Raw genomic sequence first — 8,262 nt, 5'->3', positions numbered from 1 at the left:
CGTGCCTATATTTATATTGCCTATATAATAGCCTATATTTTTTATTTTATATTTTTTGTCCACCATTCAAATATTCCATAATTGCATGTTGTGCATGCAAATATTCCATAATTGCATGTTGTGCAGGCTATCTTATACTAATGTATTGCTGTTAGGCATAGCAAAGCATTCTGGGTATTCCCAAGGCTATTCTGTAGATTCCCTACGCGCAACACACACACACGCACACACACACACACACACACACACACACACACACACACACACACACACACACACACACACACACACACACCCACTCACACACACACAGACATATTCACAGCCAGCCACAAACACACGCACCCACAAATTCACAGGTAAACATGACACACTGAAACATTCCAGTTTCACCATCTCAGATTCTTCCCCATGTTTTTCCCACTCCGGATCCAATTGTGACATCACACAGCGTTAGTTTGTTGTTTATGCGTATGCAATAACGGATGCGTTATTATATTTACTGGCTATGGTTATTTCGAACCCCACATAGGTTACGCCAACCTATGTGCCCTATCAGAGTTTGTTACGTTGCACTAGTCTTCCTCCCCGTGACGAGTTGGATAGAATAAACAAAACAACATGATAGCATCAGCTGCATCACTATACGTGTGAGCGTAAGTATTAATGGTTTGCAACTTGTTTGTGTTGTACAGCATTTGGTTCAAACATATGGCGACATTGAATCAGTGTTAGCTTAGCGCTAGCTAGCTAGCATACACTACGATCTGTGAATAGAATTGGCCTGGTCTTGGTCGATATGACCAAAAATTGATATAACGTTACAGTAGCATGGACCCCTCTCGTTATGACAACCCAGACCCCGGATATCCGTGACCTACGGGTATTATTTCAAAATATGGAATATGGAACGTGAACAAACATCTTAGCAACCCAACAAACCCATTGTTTTTATTTTTCGTATTTTTATATGATTATTTTAATAGTTAGTAACTATTAATAGTAACTAACTAGTCCTCCACACAGAATTGGTTAATTTACTGTGAGACTTTATGTTTTGTAGACAAGCACCAAGTATATATATATATATATAATAATAATAATAATAATGGTATATAATAATAATAATCTTTGTAATACAATTGTTATAAAATTAAAATGTATATCACACTTATAATATGCCAACAATAATAGCACCAGTCTAAATAACATAACTTAATTCAACTTTGTCTCTCCTCACCTCTCATCCCATCCCCTCCCCTCTCCTCTCCTCTCCTCTCCTCTTCTCTCCCCTCCTCTCCTCTCCTCTTCTCTTCTCTCCTCTCCTCTCCTCTCCTCTCCTCTCCTCTCCTCTCCTCTCCTCTCCTCTCCTCTCCTCACCTCTCCCCTCTTCCCTCTCTTCTCCTCTCCTTACAAGCCTATAGATGAGGGATTTCAGACAATGTGTCCATTGTTACAATATTGTCAACAAAAATAGTACCAGTCTAAATAACATAACTTAATTCAACTTTTGCCTCTCCTCTCTTCTTGCTTAACATACACAAATAGTGTAGTAGCCGTACCGTACCGCACTGCAGCTGCTACCATTACGTATGTCTAATGTTTAATTGTATGTCTAATAAGATACATGCTATTTGTACCTGTATGTCAAATACGTCGAATTTAAAATGTTTAAGCACGTCTAATGTATGCACATGACATGTGCATCTATGTGCAGTGAATATGCCACTGTCTCAGACTTGTCTTATCACTATACTGCCTTATTGCTTATTGTTGCTTATTGGTGCTTATTGCCATATTGCTTATTGTTTTTGCACTCACGCCTTGCTATATTTGTACTATGTTGTAAACGGAGTCCACAGCTCCCCTCTCCCCATCCTCTCTCCTCTCCTCTCCTCTCCTCACCTCTCCTTGTCTCCTCTCCAGGAGGGTGATTGAGGTGAAATTCGGATCCAGATGTTAACTGCATACATAATGTTATGTCTCGAAAGACAAGAGCTATGTAGCCTACTTTAAATCAGATCACTCCGGTGCACAAACATACATTGGTTGTCTAATAAAGTTTTACAAATCAATTAATTTGGTTGTCAACCACCGTTAAACGAAACTTAGTAGTTGTAAACTAAGTAGTTGTATCGATAAAGACTCTAATCGTTAAGCAGTCTCGAAAGTGGGGTCAATATCAATCTAGAATCTAGATTGATTTGATTCACTAATTTGGCGTTCTCTCATGCAAAATATCCAACATCCAATATCCAGAAGTAGTGATTACTACACAGAAGTAACTTTAGTTCCACCATTTGCTCTTTGCTTCAAACATAATTTGGATCAGTTGTAACTTTGACCATTTCTAACAATTTCTAGACAGTGAATTTACACAAGCACTTGAGTGAAATTCATGTGAATTCAATGTGAACATGCATGAGCTGTGATTGAATGAACGCAGATTGTCAGATTTGTATACCAAACCCTTATCCTGGTGCCTGCAAGGGTCGTCTGTACCACTAATGTCAGCCACTATGTGTTACAATATTGGGCTGGTTTCATAGACCTGGCCCAAAAGTACATACATCACATATATGTGTGCTGCATATATCCATATATGCCTCTACCGTATGGGTTAGTCATAATAGTCAAACATGGTTTTTCATGTTCTGACTTGCTGAAATGTGTGCTGCATATATACAAGTTAGTTACACATAATAGTCAAACAGGGGTTTTCATGTTCTGATGTGCTGAAATGTTTTACACGTCACGTAAAACAGTTTTTAAAACAGTTAATTAGCCTACACAATGTGTAATTTCAGGTTATTGTAAGTTATTGCAGGTAGGAGGTGGGCTGGTTAACATGCGAGGAGAATTGACTGAAATACATTTCATTTATTTGCACGTACCGTTAATTGTCATGTACCAGTGTTTGAACTCATGGGTTTGTTTTAATTATTTACAAAAATCACGGTCGTGCCCCGTTATGAATTTGGGTCCCTGCCCCCTCTAACATCCTCTGCAGGTGCCTGGTAGCATGAGAGTCACACAGATAGCTCATATTCATGTCACGTCCGCAGGCCTCAAAGTGTTGTCATGGAGATATAGGATGCCATGAAAGACAGAAACACGTTTTTGTTTCACTCTTAGCTTTTTATTCAGGTAGCAGCACGGTCCTACTTACATGTACACACTGGATCTCCTCCCTGTACCTTCTGGGATCCGTCACTTGCAAAAGCCACACACACACACGCGCGCGCGCGCGCACACACACACACACACACACGCGCACACACAGTCAAGTTTCACGCAGCTACACAATATACAGTGCGACACACACCAGCCTGGTCGCCAGAATAAAATGTTGGCATTGTACATTTCTACAATCCATACGTAGAAGATCACGTTTCTAGATACGTGTATAGACCGTTTTACCGGAATTCTGTTGCTAGGGAACAATTTGGATTCGAGTTTATTTCCTGTCCGTTATTGTATTAGCAAACACTGCAACAGGAAGTAGGTCTGTATCAGCGTTCTACACGTCATAGAGTCTGCTATTGAAATAGTGCGGTGGTGCTGTGACCAGGGTGGATGGACGGCGTAAACACTTTCACACCGGAAAGCCGTGTTCGATCCCCAGTCATGGTCACAATGTTTATAAAGTCTACATTTCAACTGTGAGTCACATTTATTTAAGCCTAACCCAAACCATAACCCTATTCCTAAATAGGGCTGGGCGATATGGCCTCTAAAGAATATCGCGATGTTTTTCGGCTATATCGCGATACACGATATATATCTCGATATTTTTGAAATCTCTCATAAATGCTCAATTTAACCCTTCAGGGTTCATACACATTTTGACCAATGGATTTCCATGACTTTTCCATAAGTTCTTAACCTGTATTTTATGCACACCTGGGGTAAAAAATAAGAAGAAAGGGCAGATAGTGAGCAAAGATGGATGATTTAATATTCCATAGCTCTGACCTACGCAAATCTGACATCACTATTCTGATATAGCCTAATATGATTGTTTTACTCAATAGTCAATACAAAAAATAATGGCTTTTATAGAACCGAAAGCCTAGCTGCTTAGTCTGCAGATAAAACATAAAAAATTACATTTAGACTCTTATTGGCATGACGGCAACATATGTGCGCATTCGTTTTCCTGATAGATCATGACAGCCCTGCAGCTAGCTACGTTAGCTTGCATGTAACGTTAACGTTAGTTGCTTTTGGAGACCGGAGACACAAACCCTGGACGTTTAATTTTGAGTAATGCATGAGGTTCTCTATGGTTTACGCCAGCTCTGGGAGTATGAAGTGCTTTAAATGCGGGGATTTTGGTCACAATAAGCTTGTGGAGCGCTGCTTGCTCTAGGTAGCCACAACCAGCTAGCTAACGTTAGCCCCCATCACAACAGCTAACGTTAACGCCAAACAAATCCGCTGCCTCCTCCCCATGTTGGTTTAGCGTAACGCCAGCTCAGACTTTTCCCTAATCTCAGAAACCTTGCGGGACATGTATTGCAAATCGCAATAGTGGTTGTTTTGTTATAATTTAACTGTCAACAGCCACAGTGGAGGCGGCCATGTTTCGCTAGCTGCGCCTCCTTGGGTTGGTGCGGACCATAGGTGCGGACGCGTGATTTCGAATCGCACATAGGTTAAGGACGGGTGTGTCTGACGCGGTTTGACGCGTTTGACGTATCCATGTGATTCCCCCTCCCTTCCTGAGTGTGACAGAGATCTCCCTTGAGAGAGAGAGCTGACAAGAGGAAACGTGAAGCGAGTCATGCCGGCGGCTTAAGTTATAAACAATGCGTGACAATTATACTCGAATGTTCGCGATATAGTCATTTCTACATCTCACGTGGCACAAGCCGCGATACATCGAGTATATTCGATATATCGCCCAGCCCTATTCCTAAACAGAACCAAGTTGATTTATTTACTTAACTAAACATAACCGAAGTTGTTGAATTGTTTAACTTGCTTTTAACATTGGTAAGACAGCAAGGTTTTCAAATGAACTTAAGTTTAGTTTCAAATTTACGTTGAGCTTATAATGAACGTACAATGGCAACATTTTAATCTGGCGATTGGGTTGCTCACACACACACACACACACTCGCGTGCGTGACTGCATCAAGCACTCGGTGCCTTGTCAGCCGTGCAGCTGAGTCTTTCCTGGACGGAGTGAGTGACCACTTACATGAGACACACACACACACACACACACACAGTGAGTGAGTGATCACTAACATGAGAGACACACAGAGATTGTCCCTATACATCTCTCCTTCTGACTGTTAAGTGGCTGACTTAAAGGTTAAAGGTCCCATATGATGCTGTTTCAAACATGTCTCAGTGGTCTTTAAAATAAGGTTATGAATTCTGTTGAGGTGGAAGAGGGTTGATCGAGGCTGAGGCCTCTCCATCCTCAGTTTCTCTCCCCATTAACGAGGCCCTGCTCTGAGTGGGTGGGGACGCCATGATAGCCCCCACAAATAAGGACTTTATCACCGCCTGAGCACAGCTTGGTTAACGGGTCCCAATGACACAAACGCACACAATCATGTGACTTTAAAGGACTGCACTTTATTGATATTTTGATTGTTTTTCTTTAAGCTTTGTGTTCAATTGATGTGTCCGCTGTGCTGCGTACTTGCACTAATTCAAATTCCTCGTTTGTAATCTGATTACTTACTGTGAAGTGAATCTTGAATCTTGAATAATGAGGTGTTGCTCTGATTGGCTGCCTGATCGGCTGGGGGAGGGGGGGGGGGGGGTGCAGAAAAACCTACAAAACCAACATGGCAGCTCATTGTAGAAGAAAACAAACTGTTACGAAACATGTCAAACCTAATTGCAAATATGCAAATGAAAAGGGCTTGTAGAAGCATGTTTTCCCAGGAGTGAGGCTAGGGCAACACGAGGCAGAGGCATTCACCTTGCACATTGTGTGTTGTTAGGTTGAAGGCTGACTAAAGTCTATACTATGTACGGGGCAAGGAACAGCTTGTTATGCATAATATGGGACCTCTAAGCTCCTTTCCCGCCCTCCACAGACGGGAGGCGTCTCTCTCTGGGTTCAGTAAACACACCCATAAATAATAAGACTGATTACTGGGAAGGAAAGGAAACCGTGAGCTGAATGACATGGTGCCGGGCTTCTTGGTGTGTACAGCATGGGTGTGGGAGATGATGATGGTGGTATGTACAGTATGGAGACCACATTGGTATCTGTAAGCATTTAAAAATACACGGGTTGGGGGGGGGGGGGGGGGGACGGAAGCACATTTATCATCGGAAACCAAAAACACCACATCCTGAAAAGCAATCGTTTGTTTGACCTCCAGCACATCCTCGCACTTAAAAAGCTTGGTGTAGTTTATTTTCTTTATGATTTTACATTTTGGGCTCATGATTAGTACAAAAATACCCCCAAAAAACAACACATTCTTTTTTTTTTTTTAAATGCCCCCAGGGCAGAAATATGGAGAAAAAGGTGTCATTCTAAATGAGCGTTCTCCTCTTGTGACATCACTTGTTGCTGGACCTTCTGCTGGGGCTGACATCACAGGAGGCAGTTCTGACATCACTGGAGGCAGTTTCATTTCAGGAACAGTGGCCAGATGTTTTACAAACAAACGTCTAGATCCAGCTATGTGTGATTACACCCCCCCCCCTTCCGCTATATATCCCTCCCACATATGAATGCAATGTGGTCTCCAACCTGCACCATGCTCTTTAAGTTCCCTTGTCATATGAGTAAGCAGTGTTTCCCCTAGAACATTGTTCAGGCCTGGAGGGATTTCGAAACATACCCCGACCGCAACGGTGGGGGCCCTCGCTGGCGACGCTAAACTTTTAGCTAACCTGTTCGCATCTATGTTGGCAATGGCATCCCAAGTATCATCATACTATTGTGGGATGCGATGCGAACAGTTGTATTATGGGATGTGCGTTTCCCAGGCAATGACACACGTTGACACGTTTTGGAACAGTGCTGCATGCTGCTCCTAAAAGCAAAATGCTTATCGTTTTTAATGATTTGGCATCTTCTATTACTGTCCACTGTCAACACCAGTATTGTTGTATTCTAATAATATGCCATAAAGGTTTATTGAAATTTTGGGGAGAGCAGATTTTTTTTTTTTTTTTTCCATTTCTTTCTGGCCTGGCGGGGGCGCTGTTGGCCTGGTGGGCCCGCCAGGCCTGTAGAATGGTAGGGGAAACACTGAGTAAGGTTTATGTGGATCAGTATCAGCTATGAAACAGATGAAGCAACAGCAGATGGCCGGCCGGCTGGCTGCATGAAGATCTTAGTATGTGTCACTCATTGAAATTAGATTTTTCAAAATGTGTGCAGACATGTTATCTTATGGCACGGCCACTTTGTCTTATGTGGCTGCTTTGTGATGATTTGCCTTTTGGGTGAAAGTGGATCCCAGCATGCCGTCAGTCAAAGCACTGCTTTCTGTTGTCTCGCCGCGCTCGCAAAACGCTCCCATTTGGAAAACGTTCCGATTGGGGAAAAACTTCCGATTTAGAAAACATTCCTATTTGGAAAACCTTCCCATTTGCGGCGCGTGAACATAATGTAAGCTTCATTCTCAGCTCTACCTAAGGATCGTCGTAGAGGAACACACATACTCACATGTTCATTCTGCACACACGCCCATACACATAGATACACACACACACACACACACACACACACACACACACACACACAATAGTGTGCCAAAGTCCGCACCAAGGGATTTAATCTGCCATTAATTTCTCCATAGACGTTTGGTAAGTTTTACTCAGTCAAACCAAGCAATTCAGCTATAGACCTTGTTCGATTGATGTAACTCACGTACGGGCACGCCCACCGCCCACCATGTTCTCGACATAGCGCTGCAGCTCTCAAGTGACAGCCTATGTAAGAGCAGCGTTTATAGGAAGCTAGTCGCCGTTAGCATTACCTGTATCATTCCTGTTGTGTTCGGATGGTGACCTGCGTTATGCATGGCTGTAGTAATGACAGCAAATGTCCCCGTGGTTTGTTTCTATCTCTACCGTCCACAGACGTGAAGGGAGCGAGACGGAGGATATGTCAGCACAGGAGATGTGTGGATAGTTAGGAGAGACAGGTGAAACTTTCTCACAGCTCCTCACAGCAAAGTCTGTTCACCTCGTTTTTTCTTTTGTTTATTATTACAGGAATTAACGGCAGCATACAAACAACAACTGTGGTTTTTTTATTGCTGTCATTACCAT

The sequence above is a fragment of the Poromitra crassiceps genome (genome assembly GCF_964638095.1).
Source record: "Poromitra crassiceps genome assembly, chromosome: 2".
Lineage (NCBI taxonomy): Eukaryota > Metazoa > Chordata > Actinopteri > Beryciformes > Melamphaidae > Poromitra > Poromitra crassiceps.
Note: the sequence above shows the minus strand (reverse complement) of the source record.